The sequence below is a fragment of the Chiloscyllium punctatum genome, chromosome 3 (assembly GCF_047496795.1).
Source record: "Chiloscyllium punctatum isolate Juve2018m chromosome 3, sChiPun1.3, whole genome shotgun sequence".
Taxonomy (NCBI): Eukaryota; Metazoa; Chordata; class Chondrichthyes; order Orectolobiformes; family Hemiscylliidae; genus Chiloscyllium; species Chiloscyllium punctatum.
This window is the reverse complement of record NC_092741.1, coordinates 130,005,884-130,023,728: the sequence shown is the minus strand read 5'-3', so window position 1 is coordinate 130,023,728 and position 17,845 is coordinate 130,005,884. Positions and strand designations below refer to the sequence as shown.

Below are 17,845 nucleotides of genomic sequence, written 5' to 3'. Positions count from 1 at the left end.
AAGCTTGTGTTGCATCCTGGTCCATGGGTTGAATGAGAGAGGCTCTGTTCAGAGATAGAAATAACACTGATGTTTTCAGAAAGCTTACCAATGGTAGCAGGATGGCTTGGCACATTATCCAGGATGAGGAGAGCCTTGAAATCCAGATTTTTTTTGGTTGGCAATACTGTCTCAAAACATTTTCCAAAGTATCAACAATAAGGTCAGAAAAAAATTGGCCCCGTCATCCAACCCTTTTTACTTGACCTGAAGTAGATGCCTACCGTAGACTCAAAGTAACCCTGCAAGGCTTGCAGAAGGGCAGAGTGGTACACCACCAAAGGCTTAAGCTTTAAATTGCCATTGGCAATGGCACCAAGCAGCAGTCACATGATCCTTTACCACCTTAAAACCTGGAGTACATGCTTCATTTTAAGAAATGTAGGTTCTTGCTGGCATTTGCTTCCGGTATAAACCTGTCTCATCCAAATTGAGGATTTGATCTAAGGTGTAGCCTTCTTTGCCAATTTTTTTTTAAAAACGATGGGATAAAATGCTAGCGCATGCTCCTCATCGCCACAGGTAGATTCACCAATTAACTTTGTTATGGAATGCATAGTGGCTCCTAAAGTCAGCAAACCACCCACTGCTAGCATAAGGGCAGGCATATTGGTAGGAGTTTGAGCATATTTCTTTAGATCTTCATAAATGGATCAGGTTTTCTCTTTTATGGGTGAGAAAGGTTGTCCCAAGTCACTTTTTTGTTTGATCTTCTATCCAAATACTTAGAAGTCCCTTTATCTCAAGTTCCTTTGGCCGTGACCTCTCAGATTTGCTGGCACTCAGACTTATTCCAGCAATACAGCTTGCTTAAGTCTTTTCAGTGCTGCCTCTAATGGTGTGTAAGGTAGACTCCCTCATCCCTGTTAGGCGAGCTGCATCACATGTTCTCTCCTTGCACTCAAAACGCTTTATAGCATCTAGCTTCCCTGCGATAGCTTTTTTTTTTGCATTCATTACCCACAATTTTAATCACCAGGATTCTTCTTGCTAACATTCTTGTCACTATCATTATTTTAGCAAAAATGGAGAGAGATAATCTATGAGTAGATTCTGTGAAATGTAGGTACAAGAAAAAATTAGAAAGGCAAATGGTATGTACAAGGCAAAAGTGAGGACTGCAAATGCTGGAAACCAGAGTTTAGATCAGAGTGGCGCTGGAAAAGCACAGCAGGGCAGGCAGCATCCGAGAAGCAGGAAAATTGAAGTTTCGGGCAAAAACCCTCATCAGGAATAAAGGCAGAAAGCCTCCAGGCTGGGGAGAAAGTAGCAAGGAGTCCAGGAACTCCGCACATACGTTTAAGACACCACCCACGCTCTCCACCTCCTCCAAGACTTCCGTTTCCCCAGCCCCCAACGCCTCATCTTCACCGTGGATATTCAATCCCTCTATAACTCCATCTGCCATGACCAGGGCCTCCAAGCCCTCTGTTTTTTTCCTCTCCAGACGTCCCCAACAGTACCCTTCCACCGACACTCATTCGTTTGGCCGAACTGGTCCTCACCCTTAACAATTTCTCCTTTGGATCCTTCCACTTCCTCCAGACCAAAGGAACAGCCATGGACACCCGCATGGGCCCCAGCTATGCCTGTCTCTTTGTCGGCTATGTAGAACAGTCCATCTTCTGTAGTTATATCGGTACCACTCCCCACCTCTTCCTCTGCTACATTGATGACTGCATCGGCACCACCTCGTGCTCCTGCAAGGAAGCTGAGCAGTTCATCAACTTCACCAACATATTCCACTCCGACCTTGAATTTACCTGGACATCTCTAACTCCTCCCTCCCCTTCCGGACCTCTCCATCTCCATTAATGACGACCGACTTGACACTGACATTTTTTACAAACCCACCGACTCCCACAGCTTCCTGGATTACACCTCTTCCCACCCGACCTCCTGCTAAGATGCCATCCTGTATTCCCAATTCCTCCGCCTCTGCCATATCTGCTCCTAGGAGGACCAGTTCCACCACAAAACACACCAGATGGCCCACTTCTTTAGAGATCGCAATTTCCCTTCCCACGTGGCTGAAGATGCCCACCATCACATTTCATCCACATCCCGCACCTCCGCCCTCAGACCCCACCCCTCCAACCATAACAAGGACAGAACACCCCGGTCCTCACTTTCCACCCTACCAACCTTCACATTAACCGTATCATCCGCCGACATTTCCACCACCTCCAAATGGACGCCACCACCAGGGATATATTTCCCACCCCATCCCTTTCTGCAAAAACCATTCCCCTTTGTGACTACCTGGTCAGGTCCACGTCCCCCAACAAACCACCCTCCCATCCTGGGACCTTCCCCTGCCACCGCAGGAATTGCAAAACCTGCGCCCACATCTCCACCCTCACCTCCATCCAAGGCCCCAAAGGAGCCTTCCACATCCAAAGTTTCACCTACACATCCACCAATGTCATTTATTGCATCCATTCCTCCCGATGCAGTCTCCTCTACATTGGGGAGACTGGACGCCTCCTCACAGAGCGCTTCAGGGAACATCTCTGGGACACCCACACCTATCAACCCCACTGCCCCGTGGCCCAACATTTCAACCCACCCCTCACTCTGCCGAGGACATGCAGGTTCTGGGCCTCCTCCACCGCCACTCCTTCACCACCTAACGCCCGGAGAAAGAACGCCTCATCCTCTGCCTCGGAACACTTCAACTCCAGGGCATCAATGTGGACTTCACCAGTTTCCTCATTTCCTTTCCCCCCACCTTACCTCAGTTCCAACCTTCCAGCTCAGCACTGTCCTCATGACCTGTCCTACCTGCTAATCTCCCTTCCCACCTATCCGCTCCATCCTCCCTTCTGACCTATCATCTCCATCCCCACCCCCATTCACCTATTGCACTCTTTGCTACCTTCCCCCACCCTCTTCTCTGACCTATCACCTCCATCCCCACCCCATTCACCAATTGTACTCTTTGTTACCATCTCCCCAGCAGCCCCCCACACCCCAGATCTAAAATAACATGTACAAGCATATTGCAGTCCTGCAGGAATTATACAGGGCTTATCCAGGAATATTCTAGTCTCAGAGGGAGAACAATGAACATTCATTAGTTTAATTTTTGAGATAAAGCTGCTCAATGTTTGTACCGTACTTCGCACATGCTCTTTTGGTAGCTGACATTGGCGAATGCACAGGATGGCATAAAGACTTCACAGGCGTCAGCACATGCACAGAACAAAGCATACAAAATGTTCGCCGCTGCAATCACGCTATTGCAAACAAGTTGTGTTCTCAAAAATACCATTCCCTAATTCAGCAATGTTATAGCCAAGTCACTGCCAAAACACGCTTTATACAAGAGCCTCCCGTAGTTTAATGAAAGTACAATGCTAGATTATCTTTTCCTCGATATAGAACATAGAACATAGAAGAATACAGCGCAGTACAGGCCCTTCGGCCCTCGATGTTGCGCCGATCAAAGCCCACCTAACCTACACTAACCCACTATCCTCCATATACCTATCCAATGCCCGCTTAAATACCCATAAAGAGGGAGAGTCCACTACTGCTACTGGCAGTATATTCAGTAAAGTTGGACCTCGCCCTGACTTTTGTCCCATTTGTCTGTCTCACCATATAACATGCCCAAGTTAAAAAAGGCCACTGCAAACTGATCAAGGTTAGTCAGGGTACATTTACTTACTTTTCACTTTATGAAAACTAAAACCAACATTAACTATATATTACCTGGCAAGCAACTAACACACTAAACTACAGAAGAATACCCTTATTAATGCTTTAATGTGATCAATAATCCCAAACTGCAGATGTACTGTACATCATAGGATGCAGTCTGCAAATGTCAGTCTTTGCAGAAAACAGGCCAAACTTGTTTCCAATATGCTCATTTCTCTTTACATTGCTGAACTTCAAAATCCAGCATCAAAACACCTTGTCCCTCAGCTTTCCAACGATTTCTGAACCACTTTCAACCACAAGGTTCACCCTGACAAATCCACATCTCAGCTGTATGAGGAAAAGTCTTGCAGTGACTTTAAAAACCTCTTGGCATCATTGTAGCCCACAAACTCACCAACACATTGAAACAGCAGCTAATGAACTTAAAAGACCCTTTACAGACAACAAGCAAAGCTAATGTCATCGACAAAATACATTGCAAAAACTGTAGCAAACACTACATTGGCGAAACAGGCAGAAAGCTAACTACCCGACACTATACATCAACCAGCCACAAAAAGACATGACCCACTATCACTAGTATCCTTACATACAGATGAGGAAGGACATGACTTTGGGACAACACATCCATCCTAGGACAAGCCAACCAGAGTCATGCACGAGAATTCCTAGAAGCATGGCACTCCGACAGGAACATTATTAAGAATCACATTGATTTGGACCCCACCTACCATCCTCTGGGAAAAAAAGAACCGTAAATGACATCACCAACCCAAGGAAACCTAAACACAAATAAAAAGCAGGGCATAACAACCAGCGCTTCACCACAGGCTCGCTGATGATGCTAATTAGTATGGTGACGAAACATGTGAAAACGAACATTCCAGCTCAGCGAGCAAATTTACATCCAGAACCTCAAACTGAGCTACAAATCTCAAAACTCACTCATAACTGCAGGTCCCGTTTCTTTACCTAGAGGGCATGTATTCACAAGTATACTGTCTCGTAACTTCCAAAGAAACAGATCTTTAATCCCCTCCACAAATCCCAATTCTTCCCTCTCTCTAAGTATTCGAGACACTTAGTCTGCAATAGTAAAAACATCCACCTCACCCTATATTTACCTTTTAAACCCGCAATGGGCATTTCAACACATGACCTGGGTCCCAAAGTCCCATGGTAACAAGGCCACAAAGGCCAGTCATCAGACAAAACTCCCAACAAATCCTACACCTCCCCGCAATACTCCAGCTCCCAACTTCAAGGATATGATCCACATTCGTGTTAACCAAATAAATTCAGGAAGTGCAAAAGAGGTTCTTATAATTACCCCAAGATGCAAAGTTGTGTTGAAGATCACCATCAAAACAATAATAATAAAAAAAAAGAGGCTGAAGCTCATTCATTTCACAAAGCATTTTCAGGACAGACTGACCTGCTCAAAATGCCTCTCGACACAGAACCTCGAACACCGCAATGGTTGGTCGCAATTACAAGCTGTTTAATTCTACAACAAAGTGAACTTTTGCTGATTAACAGACCAAAATCGCTTGGCTAAGTCAGGTAAATCTTTAATTTTTAAATTCAAAATAATGAATTGATAGCATTATTCCTAATTATTCCTAACCATTTTTAAGATCACTGTTACATCTCTTTCTACTACTCCCCTAATCCTTCCTTACACCTTATTTCATTGTCAAGATAAAAGTTGCTGTCATGAGGTATCAGAAATGCACCAATCACTTGACATGGAGAAATGAAATAATGTCCTGCACTGGCTGTTGACAAGTGTTCCGAGTGTTCTGCTTCGTACACTATACAACCTTAAACTTAAAGTCATCCACAACCTACAAATAATACCCCCACCCCCGAAGAATCAGTGAGTCTTCTTTTGGGGGGGGGGGCGGGGGGTGGTTAGCAAAGATCACTTCCTTTAACTTTTGCACTGGCCATTCTCACCATCCATGGATTAGTAAATTACCATGTGCTCCAGCCCACTTTGATTCGAAAGGATATACTAGGGTCCGGTTTGAGTAGAAATGTTTCTCTCTCCACAACCGCTACTGAACCTGCTAAGTTTTCTCAGCAGTTTCTGCTTTTATAACGTTATTTTCCTGTTCCCCCCGATGCTGCCCTTGTCACGCTGGGCATTTGCAACATTTTATTACTTTATGCTTCGATTGCCAGCTCCCGTGGGGATTCACTTTTCCAAGCGAAGTCCACCAATGTTATGCAACTTCCTTTGGGACTCAGGACCGAACTTCAGCCACTACCTCTCAGACCAACCCCCAGCATCTGCAGTAACTTGCTCCCAGACCCCAAAACGGGAATGAAGGAGCACCCCGGACGACCACCCCAACGACACAAACGCCAGTCTCATAAGGCGGGGACGGGGAAAGAATCATAAAAGACACATTATCCACCTTCTGCCAACCGACTAACCTGCTGCTGCTGCGCTGTCATTGAAATTTAAACATGGCGGGGAAATGAGCGGGCCGCGTGGATCGCCGGGAAAAGAACATCCTGCCAACGGCTAGAAACCGTGCAGTTGGAAGGGGGCGGGGCCTACGTCATGGGACGAGGCTTGCGGCGACATGGGCGGGACACAGGCAGGTCGCGTCGTGTAGGGGCGAGACCTACATGGTGGGCGGAACTTGGGCGGGTGAGAAGGGGGCGTGGCTACACCGGGTTGGGCGAGCTTTTTCGGGGCGGGGCTTTGCGAGTGGGCGGTCCGATGAAGTCAACTTTTGCATAGGCATCCTGCAATGTACAACTTCTTCGGTGCTCTTCATAGGGAGTCTTTTCTCAACAACTAAGGGTCCCAATGTTATCAGTCTGCATCCTGCTCGCAGACCCAGTGTCCCCTACATTATTTCAATTCACTGAAAAGTGTCAGAGCTCAGTGTGGAACTTCCAATGAACAAGATTTTCCCTTTAAGAGGTGGGAAAAGTACTAATAGAAAAATGATCATTTGTTTTTGGTTGTTTTGTTATTTATATGCCTCCAGTTTGTCTCACTTTTAATTTTTTGTCTGTGAATTTTCTCCCTCAGTCAGGAGTGCAGAATCACAAAATCGTCTGCAGCCAAATAAATTTTTTTATCACACCAAGGGATTATGAAGCCGACTGAAGGCTGAGAAAATGGGGCTCATTAGTTTGTCTACTACGCGTGAGCTTCGAGCAACAGTTTTAAAGGGACCATGGCCAGTCAATAATCAAAAGGAAAAATAAGGGAAAGCAGAGAGGAGAAATAAAAGCAAAACAGTCAAAGAAATAAATATTTACTCTACAGTACTTCCAATGAAATAACATGGAATTACGGATAGCAGGAATGTCATTGCACATTCGTTTTACTAAACAGCTACACAACCAAAATATGCAACTCTTTTACAGATTAAGTAATAAGTATCTTACAAAGAAAACGTCGCTCACCACCAACAAGGAGGGACTGCACAGAATTAACATCTTGCATCTTTCCAAAAGTGATCAGAAAGAATTAAACACAATATAGGAATGAACATAGGAATTGGAGTCTGTTAATCCTTATCACACAGCCAACAACCGAAATAAGCCATTTCAACGCATTGAGTCTGTTCTGGCATTCAAGGAAATCATGGCTGATCTAATAATCTTGAACTCCACTTTCCTGCCTTTTCCTCATAAACCTTGATTCCCTGACTTACAAGTTCATCTGCCTCAGCCTTGAATATCTTCAATAACCCAGCCTCAACAGCCATCTGCAGTAACAAATTCACAACCCTCCTTTTCTCTGACTTACACGTGCAATCCTTATTCTGAGATCATGCACTCTGGTCTAAGATCCTCCAAAAGTCCACCCTGTTAAATCCTCTAAAAATCTTTTATGTTTTAATAAGGTTAACTTTCATTATTCTGTTTTCCAACAAACACTCATGAGACAGTCCTTCCATACCTGGTATTAGCCTAGTGAACCGCCTTTGGATTGCTTCCAGTGGCAGTATGATGCTTATTGGATTAGGGGCCCAAAACTGTTCACAGTATTTCAGCTGGCTGGGTGTTGGCAGGTGGGACTAGACTGGGTTGGGATATCTGGTCGGTGTAAACAAGTTGGACCGAAGGGTTTGTTTCCATGTTGTACATCTCTATGGTTTCTGGACTCCATTTCTTTTGAAATAAAGGACAATCTTCCAATTGCCTTCACTATTACCTGTTGCACTTGGATACTAGTTTTTTTGTGTGTGATTCATGGACAAGAGCTCTCAAATCTCTCTGTTCTGCATTTCTCCATTTACATAATAGTCAGCTCCTCTATTCTTCCTGTCAACATACATAACATCACATTTCTCCACACTATACTCCACCAACCAAACTTTTGCTCACACAGTTAATCTGTCTACATCCCTCTACAGACCTTGTGTTATCTTCAACATTTGCCTTCTGTAGTAGGGGAATGAGGGTACTTCGTGGCTGCTAGGGCTCATCGCAGGTGTGGGATAGAGGTCCTCTATTGAAGCAGTGATCGGAGAGATAGTGGGGGGAGGGGCACCTGGCTAGACAGAAGTGCGTGTGGGGTGTTGCCTTGGGTGTCGGGGTCATGGAATGAAATGTTTCAAGTGATTGGCTCGCTGCATTGCTAAAGATTGCCCTGTAAGCAGGGCAGAACGCTAGCAGACCACAATGTTCAGGAACAAAGTGTAAGGTTGAACGAGTGACCATATCAGTGAATGAGCACCACATGTTTGAATTTCATTCGTAGATATCAAATGCACAGCGATTTGATGTAATTTAAATTCCTTGTTAATTGAATTATAAAGTTGTAGTAATTAATTTTGTAATTAAGCTTGAAGTAATTACTTGCCCAATCAATTGATTTTTAGACTTGATGTAATTACTTGTTAATTGACTGATAGACTTGATATAATCAATTGCATGGTACTAGTTTGTAGACGTAAATAATCTTGGAGTAAAAAGTACAAAAATAGTGCTGCCCAGGTATTCTGCAGAGTAAGCTCAATCGTCTTGTATGACGATCTTGAGTTTCTCTCTTTACTATAATCGATCGCTGCTTGAATAAACCACTGTTCCGGCTGCCCTGTGAGTTCTCTTGTCTCAGGGACCGAGGTCACTCCTACAGTTGGGCGCTGCGAGCATGGTACTCCGCCTAGGACCACCGAAATGCGACTGCGAAGCGGGTGAGTCCGTTTAATTTTATCACTTTCTAAGTTAGAGCAGGCGCACTTCAGTTGATCCTGTAAGCAATGATATCAATTGGTAAAGTTAAAAATCGGAGTGAGGGGGTGCCGGGAGCGCAGAGGAACAGCAACTAACCCCGCGGGGCACTGTATGTGTGTAATACTGACGGACTGGCGCAACAAAATAAAAAGCCTAGGCAGAACTAATGCCAATAGACTGGTGTGGATTTAAGTGTGCTTACTAAATAATGGGCAAAAGCTGGACATGGGTACAGTGGCAAGAAAACAAAACTGCTTAAAGGATAGGAAAATAATTATCTTCCGGACGAGGAGGATTGGGGCCCAGCGGCTCAATCTTACAAACCTTTGTATGTAGCAAGTAAAAAGTTGATTCGTAACATGGCTAAGGCTGGGTGTTATCGGCATTGGTCGGCAGCGGAGCAAAAAGCAACAAAGGAGAAACCGCAGAAAGAGCCCGTTATAATACCAGCGCTTTATAAACAAAGTGCTCATTGTAAACAGGAGCAGTAATGTCTGCTAGGGAATGAGAAAATAGCAAGGAACCAACCAACGGGACCTTTTCTTCTCTTCTCCCCACCTCCACCTCCCTATACCCCACCTAGCGCCCTTCCACCCTAACAGTAAAGCCAGGTAGGAACACATCCCTGGAACCCATGAATAAAAGGCAGATGGACAGTAATAACGACTACTGGGACATAAATCACGGGCTCAGTTTCGAGGAACACCACGTCAATGGCGATCAGTGACCCAGGGATCGAGGTACCTCACACTAGGTCCTACCTGTAAGAACGTAAATGGTTACAGTCCATGAAACAACCCCCCAAACAAGTATTGGAGGGGAAGAGAATGGTAGGGCCAGCAGATGTCAGATTAACCCCTAAAAGCCCAGAGGCATGCCTGCAATAAAGAGTTCTGGGAAAGGTTACAAACACTCGAAGAGCCGCACCGTTTAACTTCAGATGACCTATATATACGAATGAAAACGAACGTACCAGCATCAGTTTAGATTTAACGTGCGTAACAGAGCAGGCAGGGATTGGATAACAGCCCAACAATGCACCAATCAGATTAAGATCAATGATTTTAAACAAGACGTGGAGAACGCTTTGGGTGACGCCTGGGTCGATTGGACCCGTGTCACTCTGAGAAAATGCGAGCTTTTTGATGATTATACAGAGAGGAGATTTAAAGCGTACTGTGAATATGGGGGAAAATAAGAGCCTCCAACCGAGCCGATACTGTGATCCTGCAGACATTGGAAAAACTGTTGTTCGAGGCAGGGAAACTAAAAGGGATCACTGGCAGTAGGCAGACAAAATGGGAAGCAGCCTTGCTGCCCAGAGGGTCCCGGTAAAAGAGAGAACCTGGCCTCCTACCTTTGCTAACTCTTCCAAAGGACCCTCCTCCGTCACAGCTAAAATAGAGAACGATAGGGGGGTGGAAAGAAAGCGAGGGTCAGACAGACGCCCCGGTAGAAAAGGGTGTTATAAATCTACGTAGATGGTGCGAGGAAACACATTGAAGGCGAGCCACATGCCGCTTGGGTGGACAACCGAGCATAGTTAGGGATGGGAGCAAAGATAGACAGTCATAAGTCAGTGCAGGGAGCGGAATCAGTAGCGTGAACAAAAGCATTTGGGAAAAGAAAAATGTAAGAAAATCAACATTTATACAAACAGTCGATCCGCTTTTGGTGTCGTTCATGTCATATGACAGCATGGATCAGGAGAGGATAAAAACAATGACTGCAGATGCTGGAAACCAGATTCTGGATTAGTGGTGCTGGAAGAGCACAGCAGTTCAGGCAGCATCCATGGAGCTTCAAAACCGACGTTTCGGGCAAAAGCCCTTCATCAGGAATAAAGGCCTGAAGCGTGCAGAGATGAGCTAGAGAAGGGTGGGGGTGGGGAGAGAGTAGCATAGAGTACAATGGGTGAGTGGGGGAGGGGATGAAGGTGATAGGTCAGGGAGGAGTGGATAGGTGGAAAAGGAGATAGGCAGGTAGGACAAGTCATAGGGACAGTGCTGAGCTGGAAGTTTGGAACTAGGGTGAGGTGGGGGAAGGGAAAATGAGGAAACTGTTGAAGTCCACATTAATGTCCTGGGGTTGAAGTCTTCTGAGGCGGAAGATGAGGTGTTCTTCCTTCAGGTGTCTGGTGGTGAGGGAGCAGCGGTAAAGGAGACCCAGGACCTCCATGTCCTTGGCATAGTGGGAGGGGAAGTTGAATTGTTGGGCCATGGGGCGGTGTGGTTGATTGGTGCGGGTGTCCTGGAGATGTTCCCTAAAGCGCTCTGCTAGGAGGCGCCCAGTCTCCCCAATGTAGAGGAGACCGCATTGGGAGCAATGGATACAATAAATGATATTAGTGAATGCGCAAGTAAAACTTTGGATGTGGAAGGCTCCTTTAGAGCCTTGGATAGAGGTGAGGGAGGAGGTGTGGGCGCAGGTTTTACAGTTCCTGCAGTGGCAGGGGAAGGTGCCAGGATGGGAGGGTGGGTTGAAGGGGGGTGTGGACCTGACCAGGTAGTCACGGAGGGAACGGTCTTTGTGGAAGGTGGAAAAGGTTGGGGAGGGAAATATATTCCTGGTGGTGGGCTCTGTTTGGAGGTGGCGGAAATGTCGGCGGATGATTTGGTTTATGCGAAGGGTGGAAGGTGAGCACCAGGGGTGTTCTGTCCTTGTTACGGTTCGTGGGGTCTGAGGGCGGAGGTGCGGGATGTAGACGAGATGTGTTGGAGGGCATCTTTAACCACGTGGGAAGGGAAATTGCGGTCTCTAAAGAAGGAGGCCATCTGGTGTGTTCTGTGGTGGAACTGCTCCTCCTGGGAGCACATCCAGTGGAGGCGGAGGAATTGGGAAGGCCTTGACTCCGGACCACCTTTAAACCAGCAGAGTTCGGACCCGAACAGGACAAACAGTACAGACTACAGATTCAAAAACACCAACAGTTCTCCTTCAAGATCCTCCACTCCATGCTTGCAGCAATGTGCCGGCACCTAACCTCTACAGTCAGCCATTCTCAGCTGAGGGCCACATTCTCTCAGAATTGCAAAGGACCCACTCTGTACTACATCCTCAGGAGAATTCATGCTCTCAACAAACAGTATTTCAATTCCATCTCAAACATCAAAAACTAATTACAACAAACCTTTTTATCTTCCATAACCAGAGCTCCTCAAACATTCCAGAAGATTCCCCTGGCCTCGGAATCTACTCACATGCCATTAGCCATGCGGCTGATGCAGCTGCCACCCCCACGCTGATTGATGTCAATTCCGCCCCAATCATGACCACTCCCACAACCACTTCCACCCCTCACAATTCCTCATGCATCACACATGACATCACTTCTGCCCTTCACATCATCGCTGATGCCACATGCTCAGTGACTCCCGCCACCCCTACTGCCGTGGGCACCACCACTTCCGCCCACACCAGCGCCACTCACCTGCATTCTGCTGACATGCCCCCCACAGACCCCACTGTCACTATCCCCACCCCCCAGAACCCTGAGGGGAACACTACCCCTGCTCATGACTGCACCCCATTTCCCCCACCATCACACCCACTCCAGTTACAGGTTCTGCCCCCACTCCCAGCTCTATACCCACCGCAGCTCCCAGCCCTGCTGAGTTTTCACCATCTTTCCCCCCCCCCCCCTCACTGAGGACGAACGATCAGTCCTCAGCAAAGGACTCCTTCATCCCCTTCCGTCCATGCATCAATGAATTTAATACACGTGGGGACGTCAAACAATTCTTCCGTCACCTCTGCCTCCGAGCTTACTTTCACAATCGGGACTCCTGCCCACCTTCCGAGGACCCCTTCGCCCACCTCCAACACACTGCATCCACCTGCACACCCTGCGCTGGCCTATTACCTGTCCTCGACCTCTTCATTTGCAATTACCGCTGGGACATTAACCACCTCAACCTGTCTATCTCCCTCCCCCACTCCAACCTCTCACCCTCACAACGTGCAGCCCTCCAATCCCTCTGCTCCAATCCCAACCTCACCAGCAAGCCAGTAGATAACGGGGGCACACTGACCTCTACACCGCTGAAGCCAAATGCCAACTCGAGGACACCTGTTCCTACTGCCCCCTGGACCATGACCCCACCCCCCATCACCAAACCATCATCTCCCAGACCATACAGAACCTCATCACCTCAGGAGATCTCCCACCCACAGCTTCCCACCTCATAGTCCAGGAACCCCGCACTGCCTGGTTCTACCTCCTTCCCAAGATCCACAAGCCTGACCACCCTGGCCGACCCATTGTCTCAGCATGACCCTGCCCTACTAAACTCCTCTCTACCTACCTCAACACTGTCCTATACCTCCTAGTCCAGGAACTCCCCACATACATTTGAGACACCACCCACGCCCTCCACCTCCTCCAAGACTTCCGTTTACCCGGCCCCCAACGCCTCCTCTTCACCATGGATATCCAATCCCTCTACACCTCCATCCACCATGACCAGGGCCTTCAAGCCCTCCATTTTTTTGTCTCCAGACTTCCCCAACAGTACCCTTCCACCGACACTCTTCATTCGTTTGGCCGAACTGGTCCTCACCCTTAACAATTTCTCCTTTGAATCCTCCCACTTCCTCCAGACCAAGGGGTAGCCGTGGTCACACGTATGGGCCCCAGCTATGCCTCTCTCTTTGTTGGCTACATAGAGCAGTTGATCTTCCATAATTACACTGGCACCTTTCCCCATCTCTTCCTCCGCTACATTGATGACTGCATTGGCGCCACCTCGTGCTCCTGCAAGGAGGTTGAGCAATTCATCAACTTCACCAACAGATTCCACCCTGACCTTAAATTTACCTGGACCATCTCTGACACCTCCCTCCCCTTCCTGGACCTCTCCATCTCCATTAATGACAACCGACTTGACACTGACATTTTTTACAAACCCACCGACTCCCACAGCTACCTGGATTACACCTCTTCCCACCCTACCTCTTGCAAAAATGCCATCTCTTATTCCCAATTCCTCCGCCTCCGCCGGATCTGCTCCCAGGAGGACCAGTTCCACCACAGAACACACCAGATGCCCTCCTTCTTTAGAGACCACAATTTCCCTTCCCACGTGGTTAAAGATGCCCTCCAACGCATCTCGTCTACATCCCGCACCTCTGCCCTCAGACCCCACCCCTCCAACCGTAACAAGGACAGAACACCCCTGGTGCTCACCTTCCACCCTACCAATCTTCGCATAAACCAAATCATCCACCGACATTTCCGCCACCTCCAAACAGAGCCCACCACCAGGAATATATTTCCCTCCCCACCCCTTTCCGCCTTTCGCAAAGACCGTTCCCTCCGTGACTACCTGGTCAGGTCCATGCCCCCTCCTCTACAACCCACCTTCCCATCCTGGCACTTTCCCCTGCCACCGCAGGAACTGTAAAACCTGCACCCACACCACCTCCCTCACCTCCATCCAAGGCCCTAAAGTAGCCTTCCACATCCATCAAAGTTTTACTTGCACATCCACTAATATTATTTAATGTATCCGTTGCTGCCGATGCAGCCCCCTCTACATTGGGGAGTCTGGGCGCCTCCTAGCAGAGCGCTTTAGGGAACATCTCCGGGACACCCGCACCAATCAACCACACCAACCCCCCCCCCCCCCCCCCCCCCCCCAAATATGCTGAGGACATGGAGGTCCTGGGTCTCCTTCACTGCTGCTCCCTCACCACCAGACGCCTGGAGGAAGAATGCCTCATCTTCCACCTCGGAACACTTCAACCCCAGGGCATCAATGTGGACTTAAACAGTTTCCTCATTTCCCCTTTCCCACCGCCCCCCCCCACCTCACCCTAGTTCTAAACTTCCAGCTCAGCACTGTCCCCATGACTTGTCTGGACTTGTCCTACCTACTTATCTCCTTTTCCACCTATCCACTCCGCCCTCTCCTCTCTGACCTATCACCTTCATCCCCTCCCCCACCCACCCATTGTACTCTATGCTACTTTCTCCCCACCCCCACCTTCCTCTAGCTGATCTCTCCACGCTTCAGGCTCACTACCTCTTATTCCTGATGAAGGACGTTTGCCCGAAACGTCGATTTCGAAGCTCCTTGGATGCTGCCTGAACTACTGTGCTCTTCCAGTACCACTAATCCAGAATCAGGAGAGGATATGTTACATCTTCTGGTATTCCCATCTAACATGAGGAACAAATCTGGTCCCCTTATAGCAGCTGCAAAACTCCCTGAAGTGGCAGCAGTCATAAAAATTAGAACAATGTAAAATAACCTAGTGAAGAGAAAATGCTGCAGCAGTCAAAGAACGATTAACCGAACCACAAACAACCCTTATGTGGGTGACTAAGCAACTTACTAAGGAAACTTATACCGATTATGATATTTCCCACCTACAAGTCACAACTACTCAAGAAGAAAAGGCCAAGTGAGTAAAGGAGGGAGCCAGAGAAGTCCCCCTACTGTGTTTGGAGAAAATAATTTCCCCTCCATGATCGGATTATAGGTCCCATCAGTATATGCAATAATCTATGCAAAGTATAACATGGTACCGTCCACCTAGAGAAAGACTGGATGCTATTCCTTATGGAAAACCATTGGTGGTGGCCTGGAATGGGGCAAGACATAGTGAAGCACTGTCAGATGTTTGAAATTTTTGAAGGTAAATCCAGGAAAGGGACAAGATCAAGATGGGTTACCATCAAAAACCAAAAGGTCCTTGGGAAAAGATTCAGATGGATTTTATAGGTCTACTACCTCAGTCAGGGAAAGCAATATTGCCTTGTCATGATTGATCACTTTACAAGATGGGTTGAGGCATTCCTGACCAAGGATTGCACAGCCACTATGGTTGCAAAAAAAATGTAGCCATGGAAATCATTCCTAGATGCGGAGTTCTCCTACAGTTAGACTCAAACTAAGGAGCCCATTTCATAGGGAGGTTTGAAAGAGGTTAGGATTGGGCAGCGATCTAGCCCAGTACCTCTGACGTTTATTGAAAATATAATATATTTGCAGACCCATAGTTTAATCCTAGAACCCCTAATCTATCAGGGTACTCCAGAAGCCGGGGATAATTACAGTAAGAATATTGATCCAGTTGAACATCTCTCCAAAATCAACAAAGAGTCTCTTTGTGTCATTTGCACATGATTTGTTCCAACAGAAGCCTGCTATATGGCTCCAGTATTTAACATTGCGACAAGTGTGACCTCTTGATGGCTGCTGGGGCCTCCCTGAAACAATAGTTATAGATCTAAAGGAGAAATAAAGAAGTTAATGCAAGCGGGGTTAGACCACCAACACAAAACAACTAATATTGGTGCTGAAGATACTAGGATACATGTTTAAAAACATCTTTGCCAGAAGACACTAAGTAGGCCACCAAGACTATCCACCTGAGAAACCATAATACAAAACCCTCCAGAAACTGTATGTTACGATTGCCTACTGCATTCAGACCACCAAACTCAAATGACCATGCTTTTGAATCACTGACTCCCTTCTTGAATCCAAGATCAAGACCTCTAGCAATGGATTGTGGAAATATACTCTCGAGAGTTGACACAAACCTTTGTTACATTTGATGATGGGCCAAATGTACTTGGGATACTCTTGAAGGTCTTTACCTCTGTTCCATCTCAATGATCTGGAATAGTTTTAAAGGAACTGAACGCTGGACAAGCTGGGCAGTGGAACAATGCAGCCAGTTGAAAGCTGTCAACAAGGAAAAATGCTTGGACTGGGACATGATTTGGAGACGCCCGTGTTGGACTGGGGTGTGCAAAGTTTAAAAATCGCACAATACCAGGTTATAGTCCAACAGGTTTACTTGGGCGTACTAGCTTTCAGAGCACTACTCCTTCATCAGGTGGTTGTGGAGTACACAATGAAGGAGCAGTGCTCTGAAAGTTAGTGCTTCCAAATAAATCTGTCAGACTGTTGTGATTTTTTTTTTAAAAACTTTGGACTAGGACACATTTTGGATGTACCCAACTGATGCAATTTTCAAAAGCACCCTCTGTGGACTTCACCACTGTGATTATTGAGACATCCAAACAGACCAAATCCAATGAACATGTTATGTGCTCATAAATCAACAATTATACAGTGCTACCCCAGCAGCACATTATACCAAAAGACACCTGAATGCTCACTTGGAGGTCATTATCTGGTTATATCTAATCTGCAGGAACAACTCCCTGTTGACGGGGAGACTGCTGACCCCCAGACCAAGATATCAAGGTAAAGGCATATCTTGCAGTACCTTCCACACTGGAAACTGAACTGACATGATTGCTGCAAGACCTTCTCCCACCCTTACCATCCCTCCCCCATCCACTATAACTGGCAACAATTATTAACTGAAACTGATGATGTGGAACACCAAGGGGTACAAGACTGAATCCAGATTAAGAAGACCAAAGCCAAGGTTGAGGGAGTTCGACACAAAATCAAATAGTCTGAGCAATTTTGGAATTGGGGACTAAATCTACCTTTGGGTCAGAGTTACTTTTCATATCCTTGTCGTGTTGCAAGTACTTATGTTGATCATTCTCGTCTGCTACATGTGGAGAAAGTTGACTCGAACTGCACGCAGGGAAAAACTTATCCCTTGATTGACAAGGCAGTGATGAAGATACATGTATTCAGACCTCAACTCCAACAACTAGAAAGTCTCTAACTAGCCTCATGGCGATATGGGGTGGCCGTGAGCCAGAAGGGGGGTACTAGTAGAGAAATGAGGGTACTCTGGTTGCTGGGTACAGTCATCTTCTGTTGAATCAGTGACAGGGAGACAGTGGAGTGTGTTATTGTCCAGGCTAGACAGCCTCAAAACATTTCAAGAAAGTAACCCAGACCCTAACTTTTTGCTTGTTGCTTTAAGCAGGTGGAAAGTGGATATTCCAGGAAATATACAGCTGGTCAAACCACTTCGTTTTAAAGAA

At 46.8% G+C, this 17,845-nt stretch overlaps 1 protein-coding gene and 1 long non-coding RNA gene across 5 annotated transcripts in view; one reads left to right on the top strand and one right to left on the bottom strand.

Annotated features, from left to right (window-relative positions):
* mcph1 (microcephalin 1) overlaps positions 1–9,823 on the bottom strand; it is a 333,731-nt gene extending 323,908 nt beyond the window's left edge. For 2 of the 4 annotated variants that reach the window (XM_072560560.1, XM_072560588.1), the window contains exon 1: positions 6,151–6,208. The gene's annotated coding sequence lies outside the window, so the exon portion shown is untranslated. Of the gene's footprint in view, positions 1–6,150; positions 6,209–9,243; positions 9,407–9,680 lie in introns of those variants that run through there. The other 2 variants (XM_072560569.1, XM_072560579.1) reach the window with 2 other exon arrangements.
* Positions 8,355–17,845, top strand: part of LOC140464951 (uncharacterized) — a 70,989-nt gene continuing 61,498 nt past the window's right edge. The window contains exon 1 of the long non-coding RNA XR_011955034.1: positions 8,355–8,879. This is a non-coding gene — a long non-coding RNA (uncharacterized lncRNA). The remainder of the gene's footprint in view (positions 8,880–17,845) is intronic.